This window comes from Charadrius vociferus, unplaced genomic scaffold (assembly GCF_000708025.1).
Source record: "Charadrius vociferus isolate BGI_N301 unplaced genomic scaffold, ASM70802v2 scaffold15, whole genome shotgun sequence".
NCBI classification, from domain to species: Eukaryota; Metazoa; Chordata; class Aves; order Charadriiformes; family Charadriidae; genus Charadrius; species Charadrius vociferus.
In genome coordinates, this window is record NW_009650064.1 from 4,751,272 (window position 1) to 4,768,879 (window position 17,608).

At 40.5% G+C, this 17,608-nt stretch overlaps 1 protein-coding gene across 2 annotated transcripts in view; it reads left to right on the forward strand.

Moving 5' to 3' along the window:
• Positions 1 to 17,608, forward strand: part of STK3 (serine/threonine kinase 3) — a 137,903-nt gene that overhangs the window by 12,606 nt on the left and 107,689 nt on the right. The gene's annotated exons all lie outside the window — the stretch shown is intronic.

Consider the following 17,608-nt stretch of genomic DNA (forward strand, 5'->3'; position numbering starts at 1 on the left):
GCTTAGGAAATAAGACATAATGGCAAATGGAATTATATTTATTAGGAAGTGGTGTTGATGTCCAGACTAAAGGGAGCCCCTTTGGAAAAGGGGGCTTGCGTCAGGGCTGCTGTAATGTTGAACTGATTATTACTGGGAAAAAGCCAAAACCAATGGGAGACTGCTGGAGTTCCTCCCACCTTTAAAACTTGTGTCCTTACAGTTGTATTTTATCCGAGGGTCAGTAGCTCCAATGGTGCACAGTAGTCCAGAATTAAAAAAAAAAAAAAAGTCCCCTTCACAACAGGATTTAGTAAAGTAAGGAGCAAACTTGTGTACATCAATAGAAAATGCTAGATTTTTTTATTTTTAAAAAGTGTGTGTATTTATATTAAAAGATGATCACACAAACTAACTCTTCCGTTGTTTGTGGTTAAAGTTGATATGATTAAATAGCATATATTCTATTCTAAGACATAGAATAATCAATAAATACATGTAATGAGGGTGAAGTTAGCATACCTTTTGTAAAGGCAAGTCATGCAGTGTGTGGCTAGTAGAGTTCTAGAAAGGAATTGTTGGGCACACAAATAATGCTGGTTGGTGTGAAGTTGGTCTGGATGTGCTTCATACTGAAGGGTTTATGGACAGACCTCTACACCAGAGATTCTTGAAGAAATATACCTGTAGTGGACTAAATGGAGAGTTCTGTCATAGATGGGTAGTTGATTTAAATGTAGAATAGACAGTGTGAGTAATGGTCACTTTGGGATTACTACATCTTTGGGAAAGAGGGTAGAAATACTGATGAGAGGGGTTATATTCCTAGTAAAAATGGGGAAGGACTCGAAGGGCTTTGTGGTACTGAGTATCTGACTGAGAAAATAAACTAAAGTAAATGTGAAGAGATAAATTTGGCTTGGTGGGGGAGGCAAAGTCTTTATATGCAGGTTCATGAGCACTTCAGCTTAACGCTTAGAAATAATTAAACAAGTAAAGTGGTTGCCAAAGTTTACAATAGTACTGAGGACGTAACAGAATTATGGAAGTTAAAAAAAGGTGACAAGGGTGATTAAAAGTAAGAAATACTTCTCCAGAAGGAGATATGAAATGGATTAGGATACTTTTGTGTTGAAAAGAGTTACCTGAATGGAGAAACGTGGTGGAAGGTTTTGAAAGCTATGAGTAGCACAAAGAAGGTGAGTAAGATATGACTACATCTTACTGTTTATTACAAAACAAGAGATCACTTGTGTTAGTAGATCCAAAGCAAAACTTTTTCCTCTACGCATGATGATGAGGTCCACTGTATAGTTATAGAAGATCTTATAGATGCTTAGAGTTTGTTTTCAAAAGGCAATTGAATAACACTGGGAAAAAATGACTGTGGCTGAACACTAATGTTTAATGGCTGGTGACCTGATCACCCAGACTACTGTGTTACTGGAATGAGGCTGCTTAACGTACTTCAGCATTCTGTTGGTTTTCACTGTACTTTTTACAATAAAAAAAGAAATGTCTTCACTTGAAAGTGAGGAGGGAATTGATTCTTATTTTGTCAGAATATTTATTGAATATGCCCAGACACACAGGGTTATGTGTTCTGTAATTTTCCGAAGTTGTCAAATTAAGACTGTGGTTGGGCCAAGGAAAAGTTTATTTCCTGCTTCTCCATATACATACGGAAAATAAACTGAGGAAGCGAGAGTTGAAATGAGAACCCTTGCTTTAATGCAGTGGTCATTAGGATCATCATTTGGACTCTATTTTAAAGGTCTTTGCCAACCTAAATGATTCTATGATCATATCAAAATGAGTCATAGGAAAAGGTGGATGTCTCCTCATGTTTGGGGAGAAAACATTACTATACATTTGCCCTTGTTGCTCATCTCTAAAACTAAGGATTTACTGATCATCTTTATCTGTATCTGTTCCCCCTGTTTCTTCACAAGTTTTGTTTGTCTAGGAAGCGAACACCACTGGGCTTTGCTCTAATGGACCAAAAATGAGGGAAGCAGAATTCAAAGTTAAGGAAACTTCTAGTGTCTGTTGGGAGCTTGTTCATATAAAGAGGTTTTCAGCTTGACAGGAACTGGTTCTTGTCCAAAAGGCCTGAGCTACTACTTTGAAGTTAAATCGACCTCTGGAATTCTACCCTGGAGTCTTCTAGCGTGCCAGACAGATCATCAGCACTAGAGCAAGCTTATGATGCCTGTTGTCTCATCTGAGGTGTAGTGTTTGTCAGTGCAAGGCAGCAAAACTGTATATTTAGTGTTGTATGCTTTTCTCAAAGACGGATTCGGGAGGTATGTGTATCTTACACAGTCAAACTGTGGGTTGCTGCCAGAAAGGACAGTTCTGCTGTTATCCTCCAACCTGGCTGATGTGTTCCTGCCTTTTCCATGTCTCAGATGCAGTGATCGTGTGGCTGCAGTGTGATCTTGGCTAAGCTTGATGATCTGATAGGGGTACTTCATCGTCTCGAGTCTGCCCTCCTCACACCTTCATGAGCTAACTCAGGACTTATTGTGGCAGCACAGTGGCTTGATCTGATGCAAGAGAGATGATAGAATGAGCAGTGGGAAAAGGGAAGGAAGAGAAGGAATGAGACTGACTTTTTCCAGTGGCAGATTGCAGTAGAGTGAGATAATTACAATGTGATGCAATACTTTTTAAGTCCTGCTGGCTGCTCTTAATATATCAGGGAGTATTGACACACCAGCAACCCTGCTTCTCTACTGATAATTTAGAGTGCACTTGCTCATCCACTGATTGTGATTAACTGAGTCATTCTAATCCTGTCTCTTTTGGGAACCAAATTCAGTTGACTGTAGCCTCTCTGGGCTAAAGGCACTTTGCTCATAAGAATGTTACTTCGCAGTTTTAAGCAGTCATGTTTCTCAGTCATTTCACAGTTAAAATAGTTTTAATTTGTCGGCCTTTGCTGCACTAAAGTACATGTGATTTTCATCTGTAAATGGGTTATCTTAAGGCCTCTGTCACAGTATGTATCAGCATCTATCACAGTATAACTTCCTCGCTTGAGCCCACATGGATTAATTAGTAGCCAGCCAGTCCATACACAAAGACTGAAATTCCTTCTGTGCTGGCTAATTTGTTTAACTAATATCGGTGGCCAGAAGTTATGGCACTGGACAAGTCCATCCTGGATATGCTGCTGACCATGTTCTGTTGGTAAGCCTTCTGGGAGGCAAATTAAATCAATGGGCTACTCCGGCTGTGTTACAGTTCAGAGACTGATCTTTAGGCCAAGACTCTTCAAGTACTTTTCTATGCAGCCAGACTGAAGAGGAAGGAAGTTGATCCCAAGTGTCCTGGTTGCATTAAGGTAGTCTAGACTAGCTTCTGCAATGGGGCACAGAGATTATTCAGTGCTTGTCTAAAGTCCTTATTATGGCAATGGACGATTGACTGTTACATAAATGCTGGGTGGCATTATCTCAGTTTTTAGGAATTATTTTTCCTTAGTTCTTTAGCATTGTAGGTTCCTTCAAAAATGGCCTGTGGTGTCTGAATCTCAAAATGATGAACCTTTCTTGCAAGCTTGCAGGAAAACTATATCCATCAGTTTGGAAATTGGCTTATAGGAGGAAATTAGTTTTCATCTCAGGAAAAGCAGTGTGCCAGAAATAAGATGCATGTTATATGTTGGTTGTTGTTCTGAAAGGAGGGCAAGTTAGAGCTACGCAGTTATTTATGTGTTTCCAAAATAACTATATTAAATGCAAATAAGGCTGCCAAAAAAGCATTCAGAAGTTGGAAAGATTGGCCATGCAGCATGCTCTGGTACATGTGTAGTATAAAACACTAATTGTTCCTACTTCCCCCTTTTCTACAGGACTCAGTGTTAGTGGATCACTCTTACTCAGTGAGGAATTTCTGTATATGCTATTAAATAGTATTTGTATTCTGTATATTGCTATGAACATCTACAGGTCAGTTCTAAGGAGAATTAGCTTCCTGGATGACTTCCATAGTTTCCCACCTAGATTACCCAAGGTAGGTGCATAAAATGTTAGGAGACCATTTTGTAGGCAGTCTTAAAACTATGAAATGTTGAAATGCTCAGCATCATATAATTCACTGACTTTCTGTTTTTAAAATGTAAGCTTTCTTTCAAGAAGCACAAAGTACTGCTGCAATTCTAATGGGTGTATTTACTGGGTTTCACAATGTTCATATTTGCTACTGATCTCTTTCTGTAGCCGGGTCATTGCTAAAAGCTGAGAGAGGCTATAATATATTTGGGGGCGGTAGAATGTTCATGTTTTTTTCTGGTCTGTACAGACTGTCTAGTCGCGTATCCAATGGATCTCCTTTCCCTCCCTAGCTTCCCCCAAGTTTCAGAAGGCAAATTTGGGGAGAATTTAGGAGAATGGCAGAAGCTGCATTTGTGGTTCGAAGTTAGTTACTCATTTTTCAATTTGAGCTGCTAAAGATTTTTCAAAGAAAAGATTGTTAGAATTGCATAATGTAAGCAACAGCTTTTTTTCCCCTCTTCTATATAATTTACAGTAATGCCAGTTTTAAGTTGCTGAAACAATAAAATGATCATGTAAACACAGAATGTAAAGAAATTTATACTAATGTGTTCCAATCGGAGGTAGGTCTTTAAATGAATGTTTAGTCAGAGCAGTCCTCTAGTGGTACACCCACCCTCCCCACCCCCCGTTGCAAAACAGTCACAAAGTCTTACTCCTGTTATACTAAAGGGTGGAAGTTTAGCCTTATTGCCTCCCCACAACGCTCTTTCCCCTCGAAGAACCCCATGATTGTTTGCGTTGGAGTGCCAGAAATACCATCTGAATTGTTAATGTCTTTCCAGTTTGACTCAATCTCTCTGCATATGAAATTCTAATCCAGGCAATAAAATTTGTCTCAATCTTAGGAATCAAGCCAAGTTTCACAAAGGTCAGGAAAACATATCCTTCTTCCATATACATTTTATTTTACAATAAAAATATCTGTTCTTTTGGGATGGGATTGGATGGGATCGATTTTTTGCTGTATGTTATTGTGGTGAAGAAGTGGAGGAAATGGAGGAAAACTGCAGGTAAAAGAAAGATTACTCTGTTGAAATTGGCTTTTTTAGAGGTGGTGAGGAAGGAGGTGAACAGTGTGCCACCGATTTGAAATAAGGGATAATTTTACTTTGGAATGGACCTCTGGAAGTCATATATCTGAATCTCCTGTTCCAAGGATGGTGAACTTTGAAGTTCAATAAGATTGATTAGGACCTTGTTGAGATGAGTTTTGAAAATCTGAAAAGGGGGAGATTCAACAGTCTGTCTCTGCAGTCCTGTGAACTTCTTCTTGTATTTAACTGAAGTTCCTTTGTGACAACTTGTAACTGTTGCCCATTCTCCTTTTTCTCTGCCACTCTGAGCAGTATCTGCTCCTATGAGGATTTTTTTAATCCTCTGTTTAGATTGTTGAAAATTGCCTCGAAATATCCATTCTTCTTCAGACAAGACAAAGCTTGCTCTGTCAACTTGATACATGGTGTGCTCTAGCCCCCACGGCTGGACTCTCCAGTTTGTCAGTATTTCTTGTATGGTAGCCTGAAACAGTCTCCCAGATTTGGCTTTACAAGTGCTAAATAAAGGGGAATATTTACTTGACCTGACTTGCTGACTATGTTTTCCTAATGAAGACTAATATATGATGAGCCTTCCCTGTTGTGAGGGTGTATTGCTGACTCATGTTTGGCTTGTCTACTGGCACCACCCCAGAACCTTTCCTGCAACAATGCTACCTGCACCAGTGATCCTCAGCTGTTAATGGCATGGGGTTCTTCTGTACTAGGTGGCGAACTTTGCCTTTGAATGTCAAGTTTGTTGTCAACCTAATTCCTCCAGCTTGTTGAGGTCCCTCTGAGTGGCAGCCCTGCCTTTTAGTGTATTGACAGCCTCTTCCCTGTTTCATGTTATCCACAAACATGATGGGTGTGTGTTCTAGCTCACCGTCGAGGTTGCTGATGAACTTGTTGAAGTATTCACCTTAGTATCAGCCTCTGAGGAATATCTCTTATCGCTGGTTACATTTTGAACCACCATTGAGCCCAGTAGTCCAGCCAGTTGTTCTTCCACATCTTCTCCATGATTCCTCAGATTGACAAATAGATTCCATTGGAGACTGTTAACAGCCTTTGTAAAGTCAAACTAAATTACATCCTCAGCGCTTTCTTCATCCTCATAGGAAAGTGGCCAGATTAATTTGGCATGATTTTGTTCTGCTAAACTTGTGCTGGTTGTTTCCAGTCACCTTTTTACCCCTGTGTGTGTCTAGAAACTAGCTTCTGTGAGGATTTGATCCATAATATCCTAGGGACTGAGTATAAGCTGGCCAGCCTGTAATTCCTTGAACAGTTCTTGTCCTTTTTGAGGATGGTGTCATAAGGGACATCCCCTGATTACTTTAACTTTTTAAAGCTGATAAGAAGTAGCTTTGAATTGGCACTAGCCAGCTCCTTTGCACCTTTGCATGCATCTCTTGTGCTCCCACGGACTTGTATTTTTCCAATTTACTGGAGTAATTCTGAACTTGTTCCACTTTTGCTACTAGGCAGAGCCAACTGAGAGCCACAGAAACCTCTAGTAAAGACTGATGCAAAGAAGATGCTTAGGAGGTTTCTACATCAGTTTTCAATAGATTGATCACCCCATTTAGCAGCAGGCAAACATTTTTCTTGTGTTTTTTTTTTTTTCTTTTCTTTTTTTCCCTGCATATAGACCAATACAAGCTCTTCTTGCTGTACTCTGTATCGCTGTCCAGTTTCAAACCCACCCTAGCCTTGGCCTTCCTAATTCTGCTCCTTAGTATCCAGGCAATGCTTCTTTATTTCTCTTTAGTAATGTATTTCTGCTTGTCTCTTATATGCTTCAGTTTTTGCACTTTAGCTCAGTCAGGAGTTCCTAGTTCATTCAGGACAGGCTCCTGCTGTGCTTGTTCATTATCTTGCATGTCAGGAATGATTGTTTTCATACTTTAAGGAGGTTGCCCTTGATGCTCAACCAGCTCTTCAAGGTTCCATTGCCCTTTAGGGCAGCATGCCCTGGGATCCCACCTACAAGTTCCTTTAACAAATTGAGGTTTGCGATCTGGAAATCTGGTTCTGCTACTTGCTTTTATCACTTCCCTCCACAACTTAACCTCCAACATCTCATAATCACTGCCAAGGCTGCCTCTGCCATCCCTGGCGAGTTCTCCTCATGAGAGCTGGTCTAGTGGAATACCTCCTGTAGTGGGCCTGTACAGCACCTACAGTAAAAATTATTCCTGCTCACTCCTAGATTCTTTTGTACCCTGCCATGTTGTCCTCACAACAGGTATTGAGGTGGTTGACACCCGCTGCCTCCCTCCTACCCCCATAAATGGTCTATGATCAGAGACTTCTTCCAGTGCTGAGGGTGACTTAGTCTACTTCACCTTTTTGAGTGGTTTGTAGCAGATGCCATGATGGCATGCATCTTTTGGGCTACCCTTCTGATTTTTCACCTGTAGACTCTCAACAAGTTTAAGTGTTCTGTAGCAGAGCTGCATGTTTGTGTAGCGCTCAACCCTGTCCATCCTTCCTCCTTGTTTGTGAGGAGCCTACATCCATCTCTGATGGCGTGCTAGTTGTGTGAGCTGTCTGTTGTGTCTCTAACTGCAGGGACATCATAGCTCTGCAGCTGTGCACAGGCTTGCACTTCTTCCTGTTTGCATCACAGGCTATACACTTCTGTGCACAGGGCTTCACATGTACCTGTCTGCCCTACTGTCTCTCAAAGGGAGTGAGGAAAACCTCCCCTGGAAGCCCTGTCCGATATGTGCTTCCCCATTCTCTTGTTCCTCCACTTACGTGAAGGCTTTCGTTTCTGTTCCGTGGTGAACCTAGTTTAAAGCTCTTCTGTCTATCCTAGCAAACAAAGATACTGTTGACCTCCTTTGTCAGGTAGATCCTGTTTCTTTCCAGTAGTCGTCGTTCCTCTGAAGATCCTGTGTTCATAAAAACTCTAATGCTTTGCTGTTGTTAGCAGCCTGTTGGAAGGTAGTGATCTGCAGCTGCTTCTGCTTAAAGCTTTCCCCTTGTCTGGCAAGTACTTCATAGATGTCATAGCAAGCTGGAATTTAGTAGTGAAGAATGAGGGCTGAGGAGTCTGACTTCCATATTCTAATCAGTTATTCCTCTCCTTATCTGTACTTGTTAGCGCTAGCTAGTGTTGAGCATGTGACCATGGGAGATGCCTGAGATATCCTGAAATAGTTTACCATATGATATGTTTTAGATAATTTTATGTTGCTGTTAGTATATGCTCCTTTTCAGACTACAGGTAGAAGACTCTGATTTGTTAGCACTGTCTTGAATTATCCAGTATAAAAATGCTAATTTAAGGAGAAAATGGGGTCTGTTGCATATTATATTCAAGAAACATTGCAAAAGTTACGTATTATGAAGTCAAATTACAGGATTATGTAGTCAAAAACACAAATCTGAAAAAATACCAACACTGATTATCACCTGTGCAGTGAATGGTCATTGTGGTTATTGTGTATTTTCCATATGATTTTATGTGCAGCGTGACTTGGGCTCAGTAAGAAGAACGACACTTACTGCTTCACTGTCTTCATATGATCCCATGCCTAAGTTGTTATAGGAGAATTACCAGTTTTACTCAAGTATAGTAGTGAGTTCTCACTCTTTCCATTCCTGTAATATTGAGGTGTCCCCTTGGTTATAATGTAGGAGGAAGAAGGGATTATCTCCATTAGTTTGAGACGATTACTGAAAGCCATAGACCAAACCTTGTCATCATAAGTAATTTAGGTGTCATTATTTGGTACCTTGCTCAAGACACAGGCTGTGATTTTGTTTAAAGAGCACTGTCTTCGCACAAAGCATGCAGATCTGCTTAAAAAGTGAAAAAATGAAGTCTGAAAAGTAATTGCTCTGAAAGTGAAGCTCAAGGAAAGCGGCTTCAGGAGAGTGTGGTCTTAAAGAATTTTGTAGCAGACAACGGGAACCAGAATCTAATGTTGACTTCAGACTAGAGCTGCAACCATAACAACTCTTTCTCACTGAAGCTTTCTGCCTTAATTCATGTTACCTTTCCTGCTTGTAATATTTGAAGTTTATCATACTAACTGTCATTTTCTCTGCTCATCTGCTCATCTCTCCTGTATCTCAGCCTCTTTGCTAGTCCAGCCTTGTCTTCACGTAAATGAAGAGTAGGAGAGGTATGTGATTATGATAAGATCAATGATGTTCAAGCTGCACAGCTTCTAGTGGAAGAATGATTATACCATGGTGCCTTTATTTGCCATGAGAGTGGACTTAGTCAGTGTGTTTGACCTAATCAGACTGTTTAGATGCAGTGATCTGATACTTCCTGGAAGCATCAGGCCTAATATGCATGTATTACTTAGTGTAAAAAGAGCAGCTGGGAATGGACTTAGACAGTCAAAGCAATTCAGCTGACCCAGACCCCTTCAGAGGGGCCCTCAGGAAGGAGAATGATTGACTGTGAGCAGAGAACCTGTAGATGAGTTGTCCCAACAGCTGCATGGATTGGGTAGTGTGTTATAGACTGTATAAATGCACCCTTAAGTCTCCCTTGTGCGTGGCATCCATAAATGTAAATATGTGGATTAGCTGGTCTCCTAATAGATATGGAACACCCAAATTTGCTGCGATCTGCTTTGCTCCAAATTTCCAATTTAAAGATTGGCTTCATAGTTAATGTTTTTTTGTAGGCTGTAGGGTTGTTCACCTGTATCATTCACGTTCATTTTAATATATCTCGCATGTGGTTTTGATGACGAAGGATTTGAAGCTGCTTCATGGCTGACTCATATTTAGAGGGTAGTACCAACCTATCAAAGGGACATGGCATACAGAATTATAACTAGCCAAAGATATACCAAGCAGATAAATGTTCCACAGGATTTTAAACGAGGATCTTGACACAACTGGAAATCGGAAATGAAGTAGAAAGATAATGACTATGAAATTATACGAAAATGCAAGAAATAGAGCATGCTATGCTGATGGAATAATGGTGCTGTATGTTTAAAAGCTCAGAATAAAATACATAACTGTTTTAACAGGAAATGTGATACCTATATGGCTTCATCTGGAATAGTATGATATAAGAACCATACATGCAGACCAGGACAGCAGCACTGACTGTAACGTGCTTAGTATTAAAATATTCATTAGTTTTGTTTCTTTTAATTGTACTGTGTGTATCAATGGCATTGCTTGTATGTCAACATCAAACTACTTTTAGAACTAGAAAGTACTGGATATTGGGTAGATGGCAAGTTGTGTGCTATGACAAGGTGTATGACGGGCTGATTCTGTACTTAGCTGTTCTCTTTGTAAGTTGAAAGTCACTTGCAGGGACACAGGCATTACACTACCTGCACAGTGACTTTTAGCCATCCTTATGAGGAGAGCCTGTGATTTATGGTAAAGAAGGGAGGAGACATAATTAGGAACTATTTTGATGTAGATTTTAAGAGTTTATTTGTGGTTTTGTAAGACTTTGTGAAAAAATGAATAATTGGAGGAGCTTTGGAGCTGTTTTTGTATACTTTGGTCCCTTGTTGCTTTCAACAATTGATAGGCTCAAAAAGCGTATCTGTCTCATCTGTTCCCCAAAACTGGCTCATGTTTATCTTAGTTTATGTACCATATAGTCTCAATGTGATTTAAAGAAGAGCTATATGTTGTATATTGTGTTTAAAAAAAAAAAAAAAAAGGTATTTTTCAACAAACCATTTTTTTTCCATATCTTTTAATATATGAAGACATAAGCATTTAGGTCATGTGTCTTCAGGAACATGCCCTTTTTATACAAATTTAGAATGATAAAATGCATTGTAAAATCTAAATGGGGTTAACTACTATGCTCATGGCAGCAGAAAAAATAGTCTATTCTATTTCAGTTGGAAGAGACCTACAACGATCAGCTAGTCCAACTGCCTGAACAATTCAGGGCTGACCAGAAGTTAAAGCATGTTGTTAAGGGCATTGTCCAAATACCTCTTAACCACTGACAGGCTTGGGGCATCAACCACCTCGCTGTGAAGCCTGTTTCAATGACCAACCAGCCTTTTGGTAAAGAAATGCTTCCTAATGTCCAGTTTAAACCTCCCCTGGCATGGCTTTGAACCATTCCCATGCGTTCTGTCACTGGATCCCAGGGACATCAGCACCTCCTTCTCCATTTCCCTCCTCAGGAAGCTGTAGAGAGCAATAACGTTCACCATTCAGCTTCCTTTACTCCAAGCTAGACAAGCCCAAAGTCCTCAGCCACTCCTCATGGGACATTCCCTCCAGCCCTTTCTCCTGCTTTGTTGCCCTCCTCTGGAGGCATTCAGGGACCTTCCATATCCTTCTTCAATTGTGGGGCAGAGAACTGCACACAGTGCTTGAGGTGATGCTGCTCCGATGCTGAATACAGTGGGATAATCATCTCTTTTGACCGGCTGTTTGTGCTGTGTTTGATGCACCCCAGGATGGGGTTTGTCCTCTTCGCGGCCAGGGCACGTTGCTGACTCCTATTGAGCTTGCTGTTGACCAGCCAGATGCCTTTCTGTAGAGCTGCTGTCCAGCCGCTTCTTTCACAGTTTATACCTGTGGCCAGTATTACTCTGTCCCAGGTGCAGAATCCGGCATTTCGACTTGTTAAATTTTGTGCAGTTGACGATTGCCCAATGCTCCAATCTATCTAGATTCTTTTGCAAGGCTACCTGTCCTTCAAGAGAGTCAACATCGCCTCCCGGTTTGGTATCATTAGCAAACTTGCTAATGGGGTGTTCAACTCCTGCATCCAGATCATTGATAAATATATTGAACAGGGATGGCCCTAGAAATGAATCCCGAGGAACACGTTGATGATGTAGCCCCATTCACTACAACCCTTTGAGCCCTGCCTTTCAGCCACTTCTTCACCAAGCGCACCGTATGCCTGCTTATCCCACAGTTGGACAACTTGTCCAGAAGGATGCTGAGGGACAGTATCAAAAGCCTTACTAAAAACCAGAAAGACTGCATATTCTGCCTTCCCTTCATCGACTTGGTGGGTGACCTTATCATAGAAGGATATCCATTTAGTTCAAACAGGACTTTCCCTTTGTTGACTGTGCTTGATGTTTGCATTGTTCTTTAAATGTTTTTCAGTAGTACCCAGTATAATCATCTCTATGATTTCTCCAGGAACAGAGGTTAGACTAACAGGTCTGTAGTTTCCTGCATCTTGTCTCACATCCTTCTTCTTAACTAGAATAAGATTGGCTAGCTTCCAGTAAGCAGGAATTTTTTAAGAGCTAAAGCTAGGGATTTATCTCTAAGGAACACACTTCTCCAAAGTACAGCCTTCAGCACAGGAAAGACATGGACCTGTTGGGAGTGGGTCCAGAGGAGGGCCACAAAAATGATCAGAGGGCTGGAACACCTCTCCTATGAGGACAGGCTGAGACAGTTAGAGTTGTTCAGCTGGGAGAAGAGAGGGCTCCAGGGAGACCTTATTGCAGCCTTTCAGTACTTAAAGGGTGCTCATAGAAAATCACAGAATGGTCAGGGTTGGAAGGGACCTCTGGAAATCATCTAATCCGACCCCCCAGCCATAGCAGGGTCACCTGGGGGGGGACAAACTTTTTAGCAGGGCCTGTTGCAATAGGACAACCTGATCTAGTTGGAGATGTCCCTGCTTATTACAGGGGAGGTTGAACTAGATGACCTTTAAAGGTTCCTTCCAACCCAAACTATTCTATGATTCTAAGTAACAGACGGTAAGACAAGAGGAAATGGCCTCAAGTTGCACCAGCGGAGGTTTAGATTGGATATTAGGAAAAACTTCTTCACAGAAAGGGTTGTCAAGCATTGGAACAGGTGGCCCAGGGATGTGGGTCGAGTCACCATCCCTGGAGGTATTGAAAAGACGTGTAGATGTGGTGGTTAAGGACGTGGTTTAGTGGTGGACTTGGCAGTGTTAGGTTAACAGTTGGACTTGGTGATCTTAAAGGTCCTTTCCAACCCAAATGATTCTATGATTCTGTGGTTATGCATACTTACCTTGGTTCAGACAGTCAACTTACCTGCTGGACATTCCTCAGTAGCTAAATATTTTGGGCTTCCTTTATTTTGGGGTGATATGCAAGCTTTAAATGTAGACCAGTCAACTCAAACAAACAAACCGAGCACCCCTGATTTATTCAAATTGACATAAATGCATCTAATCCTGCTGTATGGAATAATTTAGTTGTAAATTATATTAATATGGAATCACAGAATGGTTGAGGTTGAAAAGGACCTCTGGAGGCCATTTGGTTCAACCACCCTTCTCAAGCAGGGCCACCTAGAGGTGGTTCCCTAGGACCACATCCACATGACTTTTGAATATCTCCAATAAGGGCGATACCACAACCTTCCTTGGCAACCTATTTCTATGCTTGGTTGCCCTCACAGTAAAAAAGTGTTTCCTGATGTTCCAAGGGAACCCCCTGTGTTTCAGTCTGTGACCATTGCTTCTGGTCCTGGCACTGGGCACCACTGAAAAGGGCCTGGCTCTGACCTTTTTGCACCTTCCCTTCAAGTATTTGTACACATTGATAAGGTCCCCCTTGAGCTTTCTCTTCTCTAGGCTGAACAGTTCTGGCCCTGTCAGCCTTTCCTCATGTGGGAGATGCTCCAGTCCCTTAATCATCTTTATGGCCTTTTGCTGGACTCTGTCCAGTATGTCCATGTCTCTCTTGTACTGGGGAGCCCAGAAGTGGACTCAGTACTCCAGGTGTGGCCTCACCAGTGCTGAGCAGAGCAGAGGGATCACCTCCCTCCACCTGCTGGCAAGACTTTGTCTAATGCAGCCCAGGATACCATTTGCTTTCTTTGCAGCATACAAAATACTTAAATACCATTAATGTTGTGCAAAACAGTTTTGGTCTACAGAAACAACATAACTGGAACTTTTTGTACAATACTTTGTAAGTCCGGTAAGGGAAGAAATGGTGTATGTATGGTTTGGCTGCCATACTGCCGTAGTTAAATGTCTCTCTGTGTGTATATGTATACATACATACGCACACTTTATGCAGCACAAGCAGATGCACCTAGGATATCTGGAGTTGGGACTGATGTGTCTCAGAACACTTGTGGCAGAGTAAGCCTGTTCTCCCTTTTCCATGTGCTTCCCTGTTACTGCTGTTCCAGATAAACACAACTCGTGCTCTCTGCTTACTTCATATAGGTGACATTCACTTCTATCGGCTTTTCTGAGTGCTGTATGTATTTTGACGTTACTTAAATACTTCCTACTTTTGAAACACATAGTCATGCTACAGCTTTCCTTTATCGATGGTCCCCAGATGGTGCATCAGGCTGAAGTACTCTAGAACTTGCTCTTCTGGTTTGCTGGATTGTCAGTCCTTAGCTTCTTTGTCAACCTTTTGGTACAGGTGTACTGTTACCCTCTCCTTTTGAGAGCTGGATTTTGCCATGCAGCTGCAAAAGCACTAGTCTAGAGTAGATCCAAAGATCTCCATGTGGTTTAGCCACTATTTTTTGAAGAACTAAAGCTAGGGATTTACCTCCTTCAGAACACAACATACTGAAGAGAGACCTTCTCTGCAGAACCTTCTAAGCACAGTTTCTCTTAATACTTGTTTCTGGATGAAAGTGGGCAGTAAGTTATATGCCTATCGTGCTATACATTTGTCAGTGCTCGGGATCATTTTTTGATGCATGTTCAGGATTAACTGCATGGAAGCTTTTTGGGATTCAGGACATTGTATTGTTTTTGAAGTGGGGTGGATTTGGCAAAGCTCTGGCAGAAAGTGTTACACTCAGCATGTCATAGAAATTCATGATACAGAATTTGTTAATAGCCAGAGTTTAAATTGCCTGTAGCTTGAGTCTTCAGATAATCACAGTTTTAGTGTACTTCACACACAATTGTTAGCTCATATAACGAAGGTTGTCTCTTTCTCCAGATATCCTTCTGACCATAGTTTAGTTTATCTTGCAGTTAATTGGAAGTCCCTTCTTTCTTGTCTCCAGATTACATAGGTGGTTTCACTCCCTTGGCTCAATGCCAGGAAAGCTGTCTTGTTTAAGCTGTGTATAACAGGGTTTTCAGTTCTTCTGGCATACAGTCCTTTGAAGCAGCAGAGCAGTCAGCATAAAGAAGCAGCACAAATAAAGGCTTTGAGCAGTGTGCCACTGAATAGACGCACTGAAAAATCTCCACAATAAATGGCAGGCAAGGAATGTATAACGCGAAGCAGAGGCGGTAACTGCTTGCTGTGGAGTGTAGAGCTAATGCCACCATCAATTTAATCATTTACTTGCATAGGAAAGACTTATAAAAGTCATCGGGACTCTCTGGGTATAGCAACACATGTAAATATTTGGAAAGCAATGCCAATTTGAGCAGCTCCTACTCTGCTACATCCTTGTTGACTATGCCGTGAATTGAATTGCGGAACTGAGTTGTTGGACAAATAATTTGGCAGACGGGTTTATTTTTAACTAGGGTCAGTTACAGTTGTTCAGTGGAAGAGCTGACACACAGTGGGAATTACTGTTGTAGGTTGCAGTGTAAGGAGGGACTGGACTGGAGCTTGGCACTGCTGTTCAAATAAATGTATGTGTAACTGTGCCCTTGGGCTCCATGCCCAGGTTTTATGAGACTGGATAGTAGCTGGAATAGGGAAGTTGTTCTGTTTGTTAAATAATTAAAACTTGTTATGAGCAACTCGAGTGCAGATCATCTTGCTGACTAATCATTTTTTTCCTTTCTGTTGAGTCATTCTGTTGGCTTTGAGTGATTATGAGTGGGTTTTTTTGTGGGCTTTTGGTGGTGTTTTTTTTTTTTTTTTGAGGGAGGTGCGGATGTGTACCAACACTTTGAAATGGAAAAGAATTGCTGTTGCTTAATTTAATTTCTGTATAGGGCTGGAAGAGTACAGAAAGGGGGGAAAAATGCAGCCCAGTGTTGCAACCAAATTAGAGTATTCGTCTTCAGTTTTGTAGTTTCTTGCATTTCTAAGAATGTATAAAGTTTGTTTGCTTAGTTCTTAAAGCACTGATGTACTGTAATTGAACAGCGTTTCAGTTGCATGAATAGATTCTTTTTATATCCTTGAGAAATTGTATCACATGGGATGAACTGTGTGTGTGTTTTGCTTTTATTCTAGAAAAAATAGTACTCAAAATCTCAGGAGTGTTCTTGGGGTGTCTGGTACCTGCAAAAGATTCACTCTTACTTTTTCTCTGATAATGCTTGTTCAGGAGCTTATGTATGTATTCCTTTTATGTTGATCTAAAGCGATGAAGATATACTACTAAGTTACTAGCAAGCACAGTTGTTTATGTAATTTATGAGGCAGATAAATGAAAATATCTCTTTTTGGGTTGTGGGTTTGTTTTTTTTTACTGTATTGTATTTTATTTGGTAGTGAAACATCTGTCAGCTTGTCGTCAGTTGATACTTGCAGCTTATTATATATTTATAATGTATGAATTCTGCAACATATTAAAGCAGTAAATAAAAGAAGTGTTTTGGACTGCCCAAACTACATCGCCTCTTTATTTATAGTAGGTGTTTAATAATTGATAATAATCTTTGGTTTTTAGCTTTAAAAATGAAGTTTTTCTGGTTTTCTTAAAAAATAAGCCAAGCAAAAGAGGGTTTTTTTTTTAGTGTTTCCTTTGTGATGCTTTTACAGAGTGCAATAAATATCCCCATTGCAATTTTTTTCCTTACTCTTCAAATTTTCAATTTTGTTTCTTATTTTGTATTCAGTTACTTGACTAATTTGAGAGTACCTTTCCGTTCATCCTGGCTGAAAAATAAACAGCAAATATGATATGAAAGAGAGCTGGGTATAACTGTGCAAAATGTATTATTGGCTTCAGGAACTGTAAAGTTCTAAAGAGCCTCAACTTTTCCACCTTAATTCTCAAAAGTAACTGAAGACCATGTTATTATTAAAGAACATGAAGAAACCTGTTAAAAACTCAGCATGGCGGCAGAAGATATGCACTAGTAAATGTTACGTAAAGGATTATGATTTTTAGAGACCAGAAGATATTAACAGGCTGCAACTACTTTGAAAGTCATGGCTGACATGTTGCATTGTCTTCACATAGTGTAGTTGTCCTTACTAAAATGTGGCTTGTCTTATAACATATCTTCAGGGCCACCAGCTATGTTAAGATTTCTGTTAATTCAATTGTACAACTTTACAGTGCGATAGTAACACGATATATTAGAGCATAGCTCATGTGGATTACGTACACTTAATATTAAGAACTAACAGGGAACCTTTGCATAGACAACAAGCTAACATTTTTTGTAGGTATTTAGAAAACACAGTACTTGTAGCTGAAACTTAAGAGCCATATTCAATCTGATTATATTTTCTTATGAGGATATCATCTTGCAATTGTCAAGTGATGCAGGTAATTTAAAAAGAACCGAAAAGTTCAGTGAGCACTCATTTTCTTCATCAGTCAGCAACAAGAAAAGAACGGTTTAAGAAAAAGCCCATAGCATCTGGTTAGCATCCATCCTCAATCATTTCTGTAATTGTAACAGTTTAAAGGAACAGGTGATAATAG